The 21,247-nt window shown below is 36.4% G+C and overlaps 1 pseudogene; it reads left to right on the top strand.

The window, feature by feature from the left end:
* The window catches only part of LOC123549855 (cleavage and polyadenylation specificity factor subunit 1-like), a 151,735-nt pseudogene that overhangs the window by 37,352 nt on the left and 93,136 nt on the right, over positions 1–21,247 (top strand).

Raw genomic sequence — 21,247 nt, 5'->3', positions numbered from 1 at the left:
GACAGTTGGTCAGAATGTTCACCTTGATGATATCTAGGTCAAGTTCGAAACTGGGTCACGTGGGGTCAAAAACTAGGTCAGTAGATCTAAAAATAGAAAAACATTTTGACCTCTCTAGAGGCCATATTTCTCAATGGATCTTCATGAATATTGGTGAGAATGTCCAGCTTGATGATATCTAGGTCAAGTTTGTAACTGGGTCATGTGCGGTCAAAAACTAGGTCAGTAGGTCGAAAAATAGAAAAACCTTGTGACCTCTCTAGAGGCCATATTTTTCACGAGATCTTCATGAAAATTGGTGAGAATGTTCATCTTGATGATATCTAGGTCAAGTTTAAAAGTGGGTCACTTGCCTTCAAAAAGTAGGTCATTAGGTCAAATAATAGAAAAAGCTTGTGACCACTCTAGAGGTCATATTTTTCAATGGATCTTCATGAAAATTGGTCAGAATTTTTTATCTTGATGATATCAAGGTCACATGTGCTCAAAAACTAGGTCACTATGTCAAATAATAGAAATAACGACATCATACTCAGTTCAACACTGGGTCATGTAGGGATAGGTGAGCGATTCAGGACCATCATGGTCCTCTTGTTTTTTAAAATAAACCAGAGGGCCTAGAGCTTAGATATTTGACTTGTAGCCTTGCCTAGTGGACCTCTACAAAATTTGTTCAAATCATGACCGCCAGGATCAAAATTGACACCGCCCCAGGGGTCACTTGATTTTACATAGGAAAATCTTCAAAAATTTTCTAAAAATAAACCAGAAGGCCTAGATCTGAGATATTTGACATGTAGCGTTGCCTAGTAGACTTCTACAAAAAAATTTCAAATCATGACCCCCGGGGTAAAATTGACCCCGCCCTGTGGGGTTACTTGATTGTACATAGAAAAATCTTCAGAATTTTCTAAAAATAAACCAGAAGGCCTAGAGCTTAGATATTTGACATGTAGCATTGCCTAGTGGACCTCTACAAAATTTGTTCAAATCTTGACCCCCCCAGGTTCAAATTGACCCAGCTCCAGGGGTTACTTGATTGTACATAGGGAAATCTTCATAAATTTGCTAGAAATAAACCAGAAGCCTAGATGTTAGATATTTGATATGTAACATTTCCTAGTAGACTTCTACAAACTTCCTTCAAATCATGATCCCCGGGGTAAAATTGACCCCGCCGCAGCGGTAACTTAATTGTACATCGGAAAATCTTCAAAAAAATTCTAAAAATAAACCAGAAGGCCTAGAGCTTAGATAGTTGACATGACACCTAGAGGACCTCTACAAAATTTGTTCAAATCATGACCCCCAGCATCAAATTGGCCCCGCCCCAAGGGGTTACTTGATTGTACATAGGAAAATCTTCCAAAAAATGTCAGGAAATAAACTAGAAGGCCTAGAGCTTAGATATTTGGTTTGTAGCATTACCTAGTGGATCTCTACCAAGTTTGTTCAAATCATGACCCCAGGGTCAAGCTTAAATGCAAATCTTCATAGCAACCATTTAACCAGGTGAGCGATATAGAGCCATCATGGCACTCTTGTTATTTAAAGGTGAGTTCACTGCTGACAATAGCAAACAGTAAGCCTGCACAAAGGAAGATTAAATGTTGCCATATGTTCTATAATTATGACAGTGTGATGTTGATGGTTCTACCCAGGTGCCTGCCCATGATGAAATAATGCATAGAGGGGCACCTGGGTCTTTTTTCACCATTGCAGCTGGAAGGTCCTCATATGACCTCGGTTGTATTCATGTGAGGTTAAAACTAACAAAAAAAGTTTGGCTCAAAAAAACAAAATGAGTGTTAATGAGAGCGAGAAATGTAATAACTAATCTTTCTGTTTTATCTCTCTTTGTCTTTACATTACTGTAAAAAAACTTTCCTTATATTATTTATTACCATTTAACTAGGTATGTGATAACATTTGGAATATTGCCCCCTGTGGAAACATTGTGATGGGGGAACCAGCATTTCTGTCAGAGGAGTTCAGTAACACAGTGGATCCTGACCTGGAACTTATCACTACGTCAGGGTATGGTAAAAATGGAGCACTGTCAGTACTACAGGTATGGAAAGTTACAAAATGAATGCAGATGATTAACTGCCTCAGTAGTCTTAGTGGTAGAGCATCCGCTTCAGGTACCAGAGGTTGCAGGTTTGCTTCCTGCATGGCCATGTCATAACAAAGAAATGAAAAATGGTACTTAAAAATAGCTTCCTTGCATGGGACTCAGCATTAAGGGGATAATTCTAGGACTAGTCAGCCTGGTGTTAGTATAATGTGAATGGTTGGGGTATCATATCAGGTGACTGTGATGTGATATTCCAGTGAGACTGCACTTTAAAGTTCCGCATTATGCACACTTCTACCAGTAGATACTATCTTTATATGACTGAAAAATTGTAAAAAAAAGGTGTTAAACCCGTATTTGTAGACCCGGAAGCATACACAAATACAGATGAAATTTTAAAGCAGTGTGTTTCAGATTTACCAGTTTCTTTTTAACCTGAGAAAAAGTGAATTTACCATGCCCCTGAGCTACGCCTAAGGAAAATCCAATTGAACTTTAGTTTTTATCCAGCTGTAAAGACAAAGTAAGATAAAGTAGTCATTGATCCATGTGGGATATGCAACTCAGAATACTTTGTCCTGTAGGTGTGAAATATGTTTTAATATGATATTATGTTGATGGTATGAAAGATGTGATTCAGTGAGAAATACATGAAATACAAATATAATTTCGCTGTGTGTCTTAATTGTAGGAAAATTGTATTTTAGTATAAGTAGCTTTGTTTGTAACATGCAAAGCTCTACTGGGTATAACTTTGTTAGAACTCCAGTTTGATGATAAATATCTAAATAAAGTTTGTTTGAACATTTAGAGAAGTATTAGGCCCCAGGTTTAGGACAAGGATTGAGCTGCCGAGCTGTGTGAACATGTGGACAGTACCAGGACCAAAGATGAGCAGTGAGAATGGTGAAGCAGACAAACAAGAGTTACAGGATGGTCATGCTTTCCTGATTCTCAGCAGACCTGACTCTAGTATGGTATGTTAGGATTGTCTTTCAGTGATGTTGTTGTTGTTACAAAAAAAATGAATTATATAAATTCTTTTGGTCAATAGTTCACTGAATTCACATTTCCTGAGCAGATTTAACATTCATTGTACACATTCTGTTACATAGGTAATTTGGAGCATTCAGCCTTAATAGTTGTCATTGGTTTCCATACCAAATCAGTTGTCTGCATTACCGTTATGGAAAGTCTGCTGGCTTGGAATCATTTGCCTTTTCTGAACGTGTTGAACAAGCGTCTACAGGTATGAAATTTGCTTTGAGTTATCATGTCATCTGTGAAATATTCATAGTTCTACTCAAAACTGCCAGTTCCTTAAATTATGCAAGGAAGAGCATGTTGGGTTTTCTAATTCTATGTAGCAAAATATTTGCTCTGTGATCATATCATATAAACTCCAAAGCAACTGTTACAACAGAAATTGGCCTCCATTGCCTATCACTTACTGTCAGATTCTGCTTCAGTATATTCTTCTGCTATTACTGTTATGTTTTTCGTATCAGCCAGGAAATACAAATATCATATACAGAGAAACAAATTATGAATAACAATTGTGGGTTTACTGTCTTAAAGGCAAAACCAGCAACAACAGACCTACTTAAAATGAGAATAAAAAAAATGAAATGAACATCTACCTGTTACAGATTCTGCAGACTGGTCAGGAGATACAGGAGTTAGATCACAGTGGGTTCAGTACACAGCCACTGTATACGCCGGTAATGTGGGGGAAGGATGGTATATACTACAGGTGTCTTCTGGTGGTGTCAGATTGCTAGTTGGAGGTAACTTTCTCTTATATTCAAGAGACTTTTTGTTCCTTTTTTTCAATGTGCATATTTCATGACTTTAATTTTAATTCATTTCACATATTGGACAACTTTCTCAAAGAAAGTGTGCTAGAGGAAAGTGTTAAAATATTTCTTTAACACTATTGACTACTTTTAATGTTCCTACATATCCTCGGGAACTATTTTTACAAAGGAACTACTTTTCCTGGATCCCTTTGATTTTGCCATTCCTTTACAAGCAAATTAAATTCCCATTTATATATGAAATAGTTGTTTTTATTTCTGAAAACTCAAATGCTGTCAAAGTTAATCCTTATCATGCTGGACACAACTGACTCTGCCTTTGCGACCTGTGTAGATCATGACCAGCCTGCACATCCATGCAGGCTGATCATGATCTGCACTTTTCGCCATTCAGTCAGTATGTTTTTGGTATGCACCACTTTTAACAGTAAATGGTACTGTCCAAATTGAAAAATAGAAGAGTTCATTATAGAAATTTAGCAGGGTAAGGGTTTAATGATATCACTTTACATTTTCAACTTGTCTGTTTTTCAGTACAACAGCTCCAGCACATACCGATAGAGATGGGAACCCCGATTGTACAGTGTACTGTAGCTGATCCCTATATATTGATAATGAGTAATGAGGGAACCATCATGATGTTAACATTGAAACAAGAAGTGACTGGTACCCGGCTTGTTCTCAGTAAACCTCTCATATCTAATGTAAGTAGTACATTGTACTGTTGCTGGTCCTTATTATGTCTCCCACCACACATTGGTGTGGGAGACATATTGATTTACTCCAGACTGTGTGTGTGTGTGTCTGTCTGTCACAAAGCTTGTCCGCACTCTAAGTCAAACATTTCTCATCCAATCTTCACCAAACTTAAACAAAATGTGTTTGACCATAAGACCTCGGCCAAGTTTGATAACTAGCCAAATCGGTCCAGGCATATTGGAGTTACGATCATTGAATTACCAAACATCGGCCTTTTTACTCTTGTCCACACTCTTAAGTCAAACATTTCTCATTCGATCTTCACCAAACTTGAAAATGTGTTTGACCATGAGACCTCAGCCAAATGCGATAACTAACCAAATCAGTCCAGGCATTTTGGAGTTACGGCCCTTGAATTACTGAAAAATCGGCCTTTTTACTCTTGTCTGCACTCGTTAAGTCGAACATTTCTCATCCGATCTTCACCAAACATGAACAAAATGTGTTTGACCATGAGGTCTTGGCTGAGTTTGATAACTAGCCAAATCGGTTCAGGCATTTGGAGTTCTGGCCCTTGAATTACTGAAAAATCAGCTTTTTGCACTTGTCCGCACTCTTAAGTCGAACATTTCTTATCCAATCTTCACCAAATTTGAACAAAATGTGTTTGACCATAAGACCTCGGACAAGTTCGATAATGAGCTAAATTGTTGAGGCATTTTGGAGTTCTGGCCCTTGAATTGTAGTGAGTTAACAGTATATAAAGATTGACTTGCTATTTAAATGATTAGGCAGTTGTGGGAGACATTTGCTTTTCTCAAAAGCAGCTCTAGTGTACTGATTGATAGCAATGATATTAACATCTGAACAAGAAATGATTTCTGCCTGGGCAAGAAAAGGCTCATGCCTGGCTTGTTCTCACTGAAAGCTGACTTAAGATGAAAGTAACAAAGTGTACTGTATACTGTCTGTATACTTGAGTAAAGAAGCTACAGTGGTCAAGTGGTTTAGGTTGCTGGCTTATAGTTATGTCTCCCACCACACAATCATGTGAGAGACATTTTGATTTACTCCTTCTGTGTGTTTGTCTGTCACAAATCTTGTCTGCACTCCGGGTCAAACATTTCTCATCCGACCTTCACCGAACTTGAATAAAACATGTTTGCCAGTAATTCCTTGACCATGTTTGATAACTAGCATAATCAGAATAAAGGCCCCTGAAACTTTTTAGCTCGACTATTCGAAGAATAAGTAGAGCTATCCTACTCACCACGGCGTCGGCGTTGGCGTCACACCCTGGTTAAGTTTTTCGTACCAGTCCACATTTTGACAAAGTCTTTTGAGATAAAGCTTTGAAACTTTCAACACTTGTTTACCATCACCATGTCCAATTATAGGCAAGAGTATATAACTCTGTCAAGCATTTTGACTGAATTATGGCCCCTTTTGACTTAGAAATCTTGGTTAAGTTTTTCGTACCAGTTCATATTTTGGCAAAGTCTTTTGAGATAAAGCTTTGAAACTTTCAACACTTGTTTACCATCATCATGTCCAGTTGAAGGCAAGAGTACATAACTCCATCAAGCATTTTGGTTGAATTATTGCCCCTTTTTTACTTAGAAATCTTGGTTAAGTTTTTCGTACCAGTCTACATTTTGACAAAGTCTTTTGAGATAAAGCTTTGAAACTTTCAACACTTGTTTACCATCACCATATCCAGTTGTAGGCAAGAGTACATAACTCCATCAAGCATTTTGGCTGAATTATGGCCCCTTCTGACTTAGAAGTCTTGGTTAAGTTTTTCGTACCAGTTTATATTTTGTGTAAAGTGTTTGACATATGGCTTTGAAACTTTTATATCTTGTTCAGTATTATAGTCTCTATCAATAGGCAAGAGTACATAACTCTGTCATCTTTTTTGGCTGAATTATGGCCCTTTTTGAACTTGGAAATTGGTTCTGTTTTCATATATGTCCATGTTTTGTCAAGACTATTTGACATATGGCTTTTAAACTTTAAACACTTGTTTATCATTATCATTTCCATCTGCAGGCAAGAGTACATAATTCTTGACAACTATTTTGGCTGAATTATGGCCCTTTTTGGACTTTGACATTTTTGTCAAAATATTTGAACTGTGGCTTTGAAACTGTTAACACTAGTATATCAACATGATTTCCATCTGTAGGCAAGTGTACATAACTCTGTCAACTATTTTGACTGAATTATGACCCTTTTTGGACTTGGAAATTAGTTAAACTTTTCATACAAGTCTGTGTTTGCCTAACATATAACTTAATAACATATTTGCCATCATGGTCACACATTGCCACTTAGTGCAAGACTAATCGAAATCCACAAATACAGGAAAAATTTTTGTTTAATCCATTTTTTTCTTTTGTCTGAAAATCTATGGAAATATTTTGACCCCATTCTTCAATCAATTCTTCCAATAGTCGAGCGCGCTGTCATCCGACAGCTCTTGTTTATCAAAGCACTGAAAGTCTGATCAGGCAGTTGAGGTCTTGGAGATGTTTCGGCAGTTGTGGAAGACATGGGCTTTTCTCAAAAGCAGCTCTGGTTTCGGGTTTGATTCCAGGCTTGAAATGTAAAATTCTTCCTTGCAAGGAAGTTTTCCAGCTGGCTCGCAACATATACTGAACAGGTTTCAAAGATATTGTCTAAAAGGCTTTATGGGTGTCTCTACCAAGTTGAAAAGTCATCATAGAACATGATTTCTGTCAATGTTCCCCAAAACCAAACAAAGACAAGTTCACAAAAAAGTCTTCCTTATTTTGTATCCTTTATGTCTGAATTTCTATTAATATTTTATCATGATGGTTTTTGGTAAATAATTGAAACCAGTTGATTAAATTTAGTTAAACTTGACTCCTTGGTTGACGTTTTGTTCCTCACTTTTAATATTTCCCAGTAAAAATAACATCTATATATGTTAACTTCAGAAACCAAGAGTAACAACTTTTTATTCCCCCGCCACGAGTTGTGAGGGGTTATAGGAATTGCCTCTGTCTGTCCTTCCATCCATCTTTCCGTCTGTCCATAACACTTTCGTGTCCACTCCTCATCTCCTAAAACCCTTGAAGGATTTTCATGAAACTTGGGTCAAATGATCACCTCATCAAGACAATGTGCAGAACTCATGAGTCAGCCATGTCGGCTCAAGGTCAGTGTCACAACTCAAGGTCAAAGGTTTGAGCCTTCCATTCCGTGTCCTCTCAATATCTCCATAACGGCTTAAAGGAATTTTATAAAACTTGTCCAAATGATCACCTCATCAAGACAATATGCAGAACTCATGAGTCAGCCATGCCCGACCAAGGTCAAGGTCACAACTCTGGGTCAAAATTTGAGCCTTCCATTTTGTGTCAGCTCTATATCTCCTAATCAACTTGAAGGATTCCTATGAAACTTGGGTCATGTGATCACCTCATCAAGACGTTGTGCAGAACTCATGAGTCAGTCATGCAGGCTCATGGTCAAGGTCACAACTTAGGGTCTAAGGTTTGAGCCATCCATTTTGTGTCCACTCTGTATCTCTTAAACCCCTTGAAAGATTTTCATCAAACTTGGGTCAAATGATCATTTCATCAAGACCTCATGAGTCAGCCATGTCAACTCAAGGTCAAGGTCACAACTCAAGGTCAGAGGTTTGAGCTCTGTATCTCCTAAACCCCTTGAAGGATTTTCATGAAACTTGGGTCAAATAATCACCTTATCAAGACAATGTGCATATTTCATGAGTCAGCCATGTCAGTTTAAGGTCAAGGTCACAGCTGAAGGTCAAAGGTTTACTCTTTTACTATCCATAACAGTGGCGGGGGATTAAGCTGTCTTTCAGACTGCCTTGTTCTGCTTATAATGATGAGAGTGAAATGTCTATATCTGCTGAACCAATTGTCCATCGCTGCTCTAGGTTCAAAACCTTCCATTAAGTGTAGAGTTTTTTCATGTGAGAAGCCATTTAGCTAGCCTATGGAAAGTCATAAGTTCTGTGCAGGTGCCTGTCCATGCCAAAAATAATGCATAGAGTGGCACCAGGGTCTTCTTCCATACGAAGCTAGAAAGTCTGCTGATGTGATATCAAATTACAAGTACTTTAATTTTGTTTCAGAAACCAAGAGTAACCACCCTTTGTACTTATACTCCACACAGGTGATGGAGATTCTAAAGGTCATTCTGATGTAGACAAAGGTCAAGAAACTTAAACTGTGCACTTGAAAGATGTGAGGCACCTAGCAAATTCTCTAAAAAGGCAAATTAACCGGGCACCATTTAGTGACAAAATGTTCCGTGGTAAACAGAAGTCTAATCTAAAAACAGATTTGCTCTATCTATTAAATCTAGGTGTGTTTCAGAGCTATCAAGTGCACATAAGAAGTACAAAAGCAATTTGAAAGTAATAAAACACAAAATGCCTAATATAATTTCAGAAATAGTACCGTAGATACCCATGTATAATGCGCAACCGTGTATAATGCACACCCCCCGATTCTGGCCCAAAATCCTGGGTAAAAAACATTTTTGGTCAATTTTGAGGTGGATGGAAAACGAAAGTAGAGTTTACGTTGACACCGGTAATAAATCTTATTTCTGCGGCGGAGAGCAGCATCGGTCTCGCGGTACTATTGATTTTTGTTTTCTCGAAAATAAAACCAGTAAAATATTGTTTTATTTGTTGTTTTACCTTTTTAATTAACTATTTTGAATAAATAAACAGCAGCTGATTCAATATTTCCGAATGGTATCTTTCAAAATGACATGAGCTTCTCAATTCAAACCAATAACAAAAGGTGTGATAGTCTTTTTGTGACGATCAAATTGCCAGTAATTACCGGCAATTAACGTGTCACCTCGTGTCAATTATGTTGTTCACAGTTTGATCTCGGTTAAAGATAATTCTCAATCTTTAATTAGTATCATAATTTTTGTGATTTATTAACATTTCTTTCATCAAAATACTTTTAAATTTATATGAAATTAATTTTGTTTGAAAGAAAAATAAACCATTTGATCTTTTACGGAACGTAACGGCAATCTTAGATTTTAGCGGTGACAGTAAGCGCGGGGAGTAGTTTCCCTTTACCAAAATGGCGAACATCGGTAACAAACTTATTTTGAAGTTGGAAAATTGTCTATACCTGTGTATTATGCGCACCCACGATTCGGGGATGGTTCCTGGGGTCAAAAAACTGCGCATTATACATGGGTATCTACGGTACTATGTTTCAAAGGTTACTGTGGTACCTCATGTTCTAAATACAGCTTGGTTTGTTCTGGCAACTACAGAAAAGCAAAAAACTATATGCCAGACAATGTCAGGCTTAAAATGACTGATGATGATGAGACTTTACTCAGGAAATGTATTGAAATTCTCCTTGGTCCAGAAAGCATAGAAAAAACTAAATTTTTAACATCTACACAGAAATGTGAAGCAGTGAACAGATCCTATAATGCATGCTTGCCCAAAAATGTTACATTTCTCCGCAACTGCCATGGCCATATCCATGGCCAGATTCTAAGACTAAATCATGGGCTTGCTGACACTGTTATCCTTAAAGCTAGGGTAAATGGTGTAAAACTGTCACATGGCTCTTCTGTTATCAGACACCTTCTAAGAACAGAGTACTACGACAAGTTGCGTAAAACTACTAGGTACATATCGCGAGCAAGACGCAGTCGTTTTGCATCATGCCAGTATAGGTACAAATTACATACAGATTTACACTATTCAAAGGGTCTCACTGACCCAAAGCCTGACTTTTCTAGCACCCCACACCTAAAAGATCATGCTTATGCATAGAATGTGATGTTAGGATGAAATAAAGATGGTTATAAGTAAAATTATTGTGCTGCCTTGTGGCCAGCTGAGCCGGCACTGCACACATATAACAAGTTATATTAACCGCACAGATGTAAATAAGCCTTGTATAAGTTGTATATATAATAGTGCTATATTTATCAAAAATATACAAAAATAGAAAACTACTGTATACCATAGAATACAGTCCTTGAAAGAAAACTCCCTAAACTTATGGCCTGAGCATTGGTCCCCACATTTCTGCCTTTCATTATTTATGAACTGGGGTTCAATGCTCAAATGTTCCTGGTTCACACACAGAGAAAAGTGGCATATCGAGGGTTGCCCGCAAAACTGCGGTAACTCACTTTTTTTTGGAAAATCACTTTTTTGAATTTTTTTAAGTATTTTCATATTATACACCTGCAGAAAATATTATAGGGTTATATTCCCAAAACTTTTGTTGTATAATTAAAATGCAACATAGTTGTAACTCAAAATGACATAATGTAATTTCCGCAAGACTGTTGTAAGTTGACTTACTGCAGTCTTGCGGGAAACTGATGGTCATTTGTCAGTAAGAAAGAAATGACTTACTGCTATATTGCACTGATAAGAATTTTGAACTGTTTTAGTTATACACCTATATTGCTTCTTATAGTAATGCCTTAAACAGAACTTACATGCAAGGATGTGGTAAGAGAGTCGAAATGAATTTTTAACTCAATGCACTATGTATCTCCTATAGAAATGCTTCGGAAAGCTTTTTCATACAAATTCAATAGTTTGTAGCGGTCAAAGTACCTTTTTTACACATACACAATAATTAATCAATAGCTTACAATGGCTTTTAGCAAAAAGAAAAACTGATCAGCAATATGTACCATCATCGTATGAGTATAGGTTGCACCTTTTTACTGAGATTCTGGTCAGGAAGGACCAATGTGCCCTGGACACATGGGTACAGGACAAGCCGCATTTTTCCCTGACTAAAAAAATTAAGAAAATCTATCTTTGTTTACACCACATACGTTTACATTGCAGACAATTCATGGGGAGTAACTACCTAGGACTCGGGCATAAAAGCGTGTATCATGACCTAGTGTCTTTAATGAATTTTTTCTAAAATGTAAAATTAAGAGCTCCCTTATAAGCTTTAAAGAAATGCAGTTTTTCATTAATATATTTAGTAGATAATCAGGAGATGTTTTAGAAGGTGATGAGATTGAAAAGGTGTTGCGCTCAGAAAAGTTTGAGATAGTTTGGATAAAACTTTAAATACCTCCTGATTTTAGTAAGTCTTTTTCACAACTTTGTCAAAATTACGGGTGGTGCAACAATGGCCGACTGATGCCGGAAAAAATGCATTTTCTTACAAATTTACATGGTTTTGAGATTCCCTTTTTGCAACCAATACATGGTTATAAGCATTTTTCAGAAATCTGTATATCGTCACCTTAGCACAAAAAATGAACAAGTCCTTCTTTAAGTCAATGTAGTTATCCATTTTTTGCACTGAGGTGACGATATATTTTACACTGTGTGTTATACAAAACTGTGACCTACACTCATACGTCATCATGACGGTATGTTTTGCTTCCGTATGGGCAAGACTTTCTGAAATTCGTACAAGCAGTCTATTGCAATGATAGTCTATCAAATTTGACCATCTGCTGGAAACTAAAGTCAGTATCATTTGATTTGTAACATGTGGTTGGGTCATGAAATAACACTTTCCACTCATGGAAGTGATATTACATTTATATAATACAAAATTTGATTCATATATAGCTTAATTGATAGAGAGGTAACTCGGAGTAGGGACAGAACAACAAGATTTTTTGTTTGAATCATAAAATTTAATGTGATGTATCTGTTTTTCCTATTTTTTCTCTGTAAACATGCTACAGTTCATAATTTTCATTTATATGTTACTTATTTCATATCATTCAGATGTGAAACATTTTTTTTTATGCTTCAGTATTTCATATTTTATAATCTGCCTAGGACAGAAGCTGTGAAGAACTAATATTATGTTAACTTTATATCAATGAAATATATAACCCATATAAATGAAAGTGTCTACATGCAGCAGTGAGAACAGTGTCAGAGTAACTTTATAGTGCTGCTTCACTGGAATGTGACCCTGTAGATGCATCCAAAAATTTAACCAGGATAAGTTTGGGCATAATTAGGCCAAAATGCATGTCAGAGTTATGGGACTTCATGCTATCACCTACATTTATAACACCAAAGACACCTGGTAAGTTCCAATTTAATATCAACATTTGTTTTTGAGATAGTAATTTCCATGTAAAACTTTAACCAGGATTTTCTAGGTCATAAAAGGGGGCATAATTTGGCCAAATTACATGTCAGATTTATTGGACTTGACCCAGTGAGGTTGATAGTTGACCTAGAAAAAGAAAAAAATAAGTTTCAAAGCTATATGCCTATAAATGATAGCCATATGTACTTGCATGCAAAACTTTAAGCAAGGTGAGACGCTGACGCAGATGCCAGGGTGAGCAGAGCTGAGTTATGAACCTGCACACTGCATGTCATATCATCAGAGTGAACAAGTGTTTGAAGTTTCAATCCATTCCTATCAGTGGGTACTGAGATACCACGTTTTGCTTACATATTAAAACTCAACCAATAATTTTTAGTCAAAAAAAGGGCATTTAGAGTTTGTAAAAAGAACTATCGGACGACAGCAATGCTGGACTATTCAACAGCCCTGTCAACTGAATGAATATAAAAGTCGAAAAAGGGGCATGATTCTGTAAAATTGCAAAACACGGTTATGGAACCTGTGCAAGTATATCAGCTCATGACAACGAACAATTAATCAATCCATTCCCATTAGTGTGTTCTGAGATATCAGCTTACATACAAAAACTTAACCAAAAGCTGCTAAGTCGAAAAAGCGGCATAGTTTTGTAAAACTATAAATAGAGTTATGGAACCTGTGCACTGCATGTCATAACATCACAGTGAACAAATATGACAAGTTTCAGTCCATTCCCATTCGTGGGCACTGAGTTACGATCTTACGTATAAAACCTTTACCAAAAATTTCCAAGTCGGAAAACTAGCATAATTTTGTAAAAAGCAAAATAGAGTAATGGAACCTATGCAGTGTAAGTCAACTTATCACAGTAAATAACTGTGTGCAGTTTCAATCCATTCCCACCAGTGGTTACTGAGATACCAACTTCCATACAAAAACTTAACCAAACCTGGACACCAATGCATGGGTGAGTCCAATAGCTTCTTTCAATAGCCAAGCTAAAAAGCAAAACAGAGTTATGGAACCTGTGCAGTGCAAGTCAGTTCTTCACAGTGAATAATTGTATGAAGTATCAATCCATTCCCAGTTGTAACTTACATAACAGTTTTACATACAAAAACTTAACAAAAATGGGATGCTGACACCAACAAATGGATGAATACAATAGTTCTGCCTTTTCTTGGAATAGTTGATCTAACAAGAACTGTCCGTAAGACAACACCCTCAACTTTTCTCAGTGTTTGACTCTGAATTAGAGCATTGCCAGTAAAAGGGACATAAATCTGTCAATTCTAATCACAGTTATGTTGATTGATTCTTATGTTGTAGCCTGTGATGTAAATAACTATTTTAAGTTTCAAGTCAATATAGCTTTGATAGTAACAAATATGCTAGATGTTAAGTTATGTGGATTTTTTCTTCTGGTGTAGACTTTGTAAGTGTATAATAACTATTTCCAGTTTCAAGACCAAATCATTGATATTTGACTTTATCAAAAACGTTAACCAAAAAATTTTAAGTTAAAAAGGGGCATAAATCTATCAAAATTCAGATCAGAGTTATGGGGAATGTAAACTTTGATTGTAAATAACCATTTTAAGTTTCAAGTCAATAGCTCAGATAGTAACAGAGAATTTGACTTAAGCAAAAAATTTAACCAACATTTACGCTGACTCCGATGCCGTGGCAAGTGCAATAGCTCTGTATTTTCTTCAAAAGGTCGAGTTAAAAAGTGTATAATATTACTGTCAAACTCTATATTTGATTTGCATGCATGTGTACACAGTGATGCCAGGCTCTCATAATTTGAGTAATTCTAAGCAGTCATCCTTCAGAACTACAATTACTTCCAAGGAATTTGTCGAGGCCTGTTATAGAAATACCAATGTTACATTCATATTTTGTTATACTACTCTCATTACAAAAGTCATGGATATTTATTCCAGTCCACTCATTTAGTTCAGGAGATAGACTACAGGACTATGGCTTAAAAGTTCAGTACTTTTGACATCTATGTCACATAATGCTGTGACAAAATAATTGTGGTGTACAAACACCCACAGTTTCAATCTTCTTTAAATAGGAAAATAAAACAGATTGTGCAAAAAAGTTTATTTACAGTTCGCATTCTAATGAAGTTGTTGCTAGAAGTATAGGGGTGTGATTTTATGGAAAAGTAAAGAACTATACCAGAATTAGCATTTAACTACTGGTTGAGTGCAAATGTAACAATGCAGACAGTTCATATTCACCAAGCCGTTTCAAGATTTTTCAGTTTATATAAAAAAGAAAGCAAAAGAAAAGTTAGAAATGCATAATTTTAAGTTTCATTTCAAATGCAAAAGGTAGTAACTGATACCAATGTAAATAATTTGTAGTCTAGAATACTGCAAAAGAGTTGTAACTTTAGATACAACTTTTTTGCAGTAAACCTCAACAATGCAAGAGAAATAGATTAGCTCGCAAAAGAGTTGTAAGTCAAGTTACAACACTTTTGCGGTAATGACTTGACTGCTAAAAGTTAGAAAAGTCATGCAATATAGTTGTAAGTAACTGTAAGTCAAATATCTCAGATAAGTATAACTTTAGACATAAAAGAAGAATTTATTTTCGTAAGTCATTGAAATTTTTCCAACATATCTTCAAGTTTTGTCAAATAAGCTGTTTCTTGTAAAATAAGGAAGTTTTTAGCTTTTCCTGAAAAGTTTTCAAAAATGCAGTTACCGCAGTTTTGCGGGCAACCCTCGATATATGCGACACGTGTAGGCCTTCGGGTATTTTTAAAATATTTCTAGTGGCCTGACACATAAGTCTGTGCACATAATATTGTTTTCTGACAGTTTCTCCAGGCAGTTTTGTGGTTATTTTTCCATAGCTAGGATTTTTATTTACTGTCGTACAACCAAGCCATTTCCGACACCCTTTTCCCCCCACCGGTATAGAATTATCATTTATTTTTTCTAAATTCTTTCAAAAATCAATTGTCTGGGTTGATGTGCCATGTTTACAAAAAAATTTTTATTTACAGACGACAGAAAATTTTAGTAATTCTACCGGGTGACAATTCTTATAGGTTATAACACACTAAATAGCCACCACTATATATTCTATATAAAATGACAAGTTTTCACAATGCTGCAATACACACCTAGACCCATTTTAAACTTCTTTAACTTACATTTTCTTGTAGAGCAACATTAATACTGTAAAAATATCCAAAGAAAAGTAGGGGTCATGTTTGATGCAAGAAAAATATTTCTGGTCAAACGGACACACCATAATTTTTACACTGAAATGACAATCACAATTTAGGGTAGGGGTGTATGAATAAATTTCACATGTAAAATCAGTTTGGAGTCTTTTTTCAACATGCAAATGCTACCAGTATGTCAAGTATAGGCATGCAATATGATTTCAACCAGTATATAGCAATGATTTCAAGGAAAAATCCTTCTTACAGCAAAAAGAACTGAGAACTATTTGAATCCGCCATTATGCGACTACCATTTTTTCATAGGTGCTCAGGCTATTTAGTGTCTGTATGCCTATAAAACAAGAAAGTAGGTCAGTAGGTCAAGGTCACAGTCAAGTGACATCATATTACTTGGGGTCATCAGGTAATTATAATTAAACAGTCTTGGAAATAGGATCAGATGATTTTTTAAAGTATTTTTCCTATATAACTCACATAATAACTAAGTGACCCCAGGGCGGGGCCCCTCTTAACCCCAGGGGCATAATTTGAACAATTTTGGTAGAGGACTACTAGACAATGCATCATACCAAATATCAAAAGGCTAGGTTGTATGGTTTCAGACAAGAAGATTTTTAAAGCTTTTTCCTATATAAGTCTATATGAAACTTGGGACCCCCAAGGACAGGGCCTCTTTTCACCCAAGGGGTACAATTTGAACAGTCTTGGTTGAGGACCATAAGACAATGCTACAAACCAAATATCAAAGGTCTACGTGTTGTGGTTTCAGACAAGAAGATTTTTAAACTTTTTTTTCCTATATGTCTATGTAAACCAGGTGACCCCTGGGGCAGGGCCATATTTGACCCTAGGGGGATAATTTGAACAGTCTTGGTAGAGGACCACTAGATGTTGCTACATACCAGATATCAAAGTCCTAGGCCGTGTGGTTTTGTACAAGAAGATTTTCAGAGTTTTCCCTATATAAGTCTATATAAACCATGTGACCCCCAGGGCGGGGCCCCTCTTAACCCCAGGGGCATAATTTGAACAATTTTGGTAGAGGACCACTAGATGATGCTACACACCAGATATCAAAGCCCTAGGCCCTGTGGTTTTGGACAAGAAGATTTTTAAAGTTTTTCCTTTCAGTTGCCATGGCATTCAGAGTTCTGCATGGAATTTAATTCTTTGAACAATTTTGAAAGGGGGCCACCCAAGCATCATTCCTGTGAAGTTTGGATGAAACTGGCCTAGCGGTTTATGAGGAGATGTCGTTTAAAGTAAAAGTTTACGGATGACAGACGCCGAACGAAAAGCAATCACAAAAGCTCACCTTGTCACTCCGTGACAGGTGAGCTAAAAAGGTGTCAGTGGGGACTTTGCAAGTCCAACAGTTACTTCCAAGAGGGCGGTGTAAAGTTTATCTCTTTTTCAAATCCTAAAAACATCTGGAGAAGTGTCTTTACTGGATTGATTTGATTTAATCATATTTCATTACTCTTTGATATGAAATTATTGCAATAACAATTTCACCATATAAGATACAATGGTAAAAGGGTCTGACAGCAAGTTCTGGCATAACATCCTATAGTATCGATCGATAATAAACTACAAGTGAGGGCTATCCAAGCATTTACAAAAAGCACACTTGTCATGATGAAAGAAAAAGTTTGATGTGATGGCATGGGTCTGTCTGTTTGTCTGCGACTGTCATGAGATGATAAATGTATATATATATATAATGGTTAGCAAATTTAGTCAAATATAAATAAGATGTGTGTTCAATGTTATTTGATCTGTTTTAATACCATGTATTATTTGAACCTTTCTGTTTGTTTTGTAAACTTTTGCACTTTGTTGAATATCAGTGAAGTTTCCTCTACAGTCAAATCTTCTTTACCAAATAATAATGTGTACATTTGGGATAATAGGGGCGTGTGGCTATAAACAGCTGATGTCTTTGATCATGGAAACTATTGCATTTAAAACAAGAAATGCGCAGCATCTTCAGTACCATAGCCACATTCGCTCTGAGATGAATCTCTTAAATGATTTTTTTAAAAGATGACCAATCAAACTACTACACCTGTTTTTAAGTCTGGATTAAGGCTTGGTGGATTTCCTCATGCAAATTGAATGGAAATAAACTACGGAAACTACCACATTTTCAGAGGTCCAAAACTAGGTCAGTATGTCTAAAAATAGAAAAACATTGTGACCTCTCTAGAGGCCATACTTTTCAATGGATCTTCATGAAAGTTAGTCAGAATGTTTACCTTGATGATATCTAGCTCAAGTACGAAACTGGATTACGTGCGGTCAAAAACTAGGTCAGTAGATTAAATAATAAAAAAAACTTTTTCATGGGATCTGTATAAAAGTTGGTCTGATTGTTCATCTTGATGATATCTAGGTCAAGTTCGAAACTAGGTCAACTGCGGTCAAAAACTAGGTCAGTAGGTCTAAAAACAGAAAAACCTTGTGCCCTCTGTAGAGGCCATTTTTTTCGATGGATCTTCATGGAAATTAGTCAGAATGTTTACCTTGATAATATCTAGGTCAAGTTTGAAACTGGGTCATGTGCCCTTAATAACTAGGTCAGTAGGTCAAATAATAAAGAAACCTTGTGACCTCTCTAGAGGCCATATTTTTCATGGGATCTGTATGAAAGTTGGTCTGAATGTTCATCTTGATGATATCTAGGTCAAGTTTGAAACTGGGTCAACTGCGGTCAAAAACTAGGTCAGTAGGTCTAAAAATAGAAAAACCTTTTGACCTCTCTAGAGGCCAATTTTTCAATGGATCTTCATGAAAATTGGTCTGAATGTTCACCTTGATGATGTCTAGGTAAAGTTCGAAACTGGGTCACGTGCGGTCAAAAACTAGGTCAGTAGGTATAAAAATAGAAAAAACCTTGTGACCTCTCTACAGGCCATATTTTTCATGAGATCTTCATAAATATTGGTGAGAATGTTCACCTTGATGATATCTAGGTCAGGTTCAGAACTGGGTCACATGCCTTCAAAAACTAGGTCATTAGGTCAAATAATAGAAAAACCTTGTGACCTCTCTAGAGGCCATATTTTTCAATGGATCTTCATGAAAATTGGTCAGAATTTTTATCTTGATGATATCTAGGTCAAGTTTAAAACTATGTCACATGAGCTCAAAAACTAGGTCACTATGTAAAATAATAGAAAAAACGACGTCATACTCAGTTCAAAACTGGGTCATGTGGGGACAGGTGAGCGATTCAATACCATCATGGTCCTCTTGTTTCAACTTATCTCTGTAATTACTTGATGGATTTGATTCAAACTTGAAATAATTGTTTAACATCATCACCCACATTATCTGGCATAAGGGCCATACCTCTGGCAACAATATTTCATGATTTATCCCCCCTTTTCACTTAGATTTTCAGGTTAAAGTTTTGATGCACTTTCACTCAGTCTCTGTTATTAATGAATGGATTTGATTGAAACTTAAAATAGTTGTTCAACATCATCACCCACATCATATGACACAAGGTGCATAACTCTGGCAACCAATTTTTCATGAATTATTCCCCCTTTTTACTTTGAATTTCAGGTTAAAGTTTTGATGCACTTTCACTATATCTCTGTTATTACTGAATGGGTTTGATTCAAACTTGAAATAGTTGTTCAACACCATCACCCACATCATATGACACAAGGTGCATAACTCTGGCACCAATTTTTCATGAATTTTTCCCGCTTTTACTAAGGATTTCAGGTTAAAGTTTTTATGCACTTTCACTCTATCTGTTATTATTGAATGGATCTGATTCAAACTTAAAATAATTGTTTAGCATCATCAAACACATCATATGACACAAGGTGCATAACTCTGGCACAAAATTTTCATAAATTATTTCCCCTTATTACTTAAATTTTAGGTTGAAGTTTTGATGCACTTTCTCTACATCTCTGTTATTACTGAATGGATTTGATTCAAACTTAAAATAGCTGTTCAACATCATCACCCACACCATATGACACAAGCTGCATAACTCTGGCACCAATTTTTCATGAATTATTCCCCCTTTTACTAAGGATTTCAGGTTAAAGTTTTTATGCACTTTCACTCTGTCTGCAGTCTAACCTGTACTAACGGTCACCTCCGTTCAGCGGTCATTTTATGATGCCCCTGATGGATTTTCCTCTTTTTCATCACTTTATTCAGTGGTCACCTCCCATCCACGGTCAGCGGCCACCGGAATTGCCTCCTGACTGCCGTATTTGACCCCTTTCAGCGGTCATATTTCTTCAAAAACCAATTTTTAGGCGAGATCTTTTAGAAACATGTGTTTGCTAAGTTTCGCGTGACTTCACCACAATTTTTGACCAATGGAAAGTTTGTTGATGCCACAAAAACATGCCCACTTCGCGGTCAATGAAGAAGTTAATTACTAGTTACAAAATGACATGAGCTTCTCAATTCAAACTTATAACAAAAGGTTTGATCATCTTTTTATTACGATCAAATGGCCAGTAATTATCGGCAATTAGCGTGTTACCTCGTGTCAATTTTGTTGTTCACAGTTTGATCTCGGTTAAAGATAATACTCAATCTTTAATTAGTATCAAAATACTTGTGATTTTTTTATATTTCTTTCATCAAAATACTATTAAACTCGATCTTTTACGGAACGTAATGGCAGTCTTAGATTTTTGCGTAGACAGTAAGCACTGAGAGTGGTTTACATTTATCAAAATGGCAAAAATGACAATTTTTGTTGTTTAAGTGGCAGGGGCCAGTTACGTATTTGGCCCAGGTACGTTTTTTAAATAAAACAGATGTACTTTAAAGGCATTTATATTCAACTGGTTATTTATGATGTTTATAGAACTAAGGAATCCTGCGTACGAATAATTATTCTGTAAAATAAATATGTGCTTGAATCGATTTTCCTAGCTCCATGTAGACAGCCGTGTCTAAAATCTTACCTGAGGTAACGAAAGTCAGACGACATGGGAACGGTCATCCATCCATCCAGATTCAGCTCAGATTTGCGGAAAAAGTAAACGGTTTCTTCCCACCATTATTTTTGTCAGGTCACATGCTTTAAAATATACATATGTTTTAGGGCATTCATTTGCAGATAATATGGTACAGGTCGTGCAAGGTGTGCATTTTGGGCCATTTTTGCCTCGAAATTTAGTGTCCTGAAACCAGAGTTTTACTCATTTTTATGCCCCCGAAGGGAGGCATATAGTTTTTGAACCGTCTGTCAGTCTGTCGGTCTGTCAGTCTGTCCTCAATTTTCGTGTCCGGTCCATATCTTTGTCATCGATAGATGGATTTTCAAATAACCTGGCATAAA

The sequence above is a fragment of the Mercenaria mercenaria genome, chromosome 6 (assembly GCF_021730395.1).
Source record: "Mercenaria mercenaria strain notata chromosome 6, MADL_Memer_1, whole genome shotgun sequence".
NCBI lineage: Eukaryota > Metazoa > Mollusca > Bivalvia > Venerida > Veneridae > Mercenaria > Mercenaria mercenaria.
This window is presented reverse-complemented; position numbering and strand designations above follow the sequence as displayed.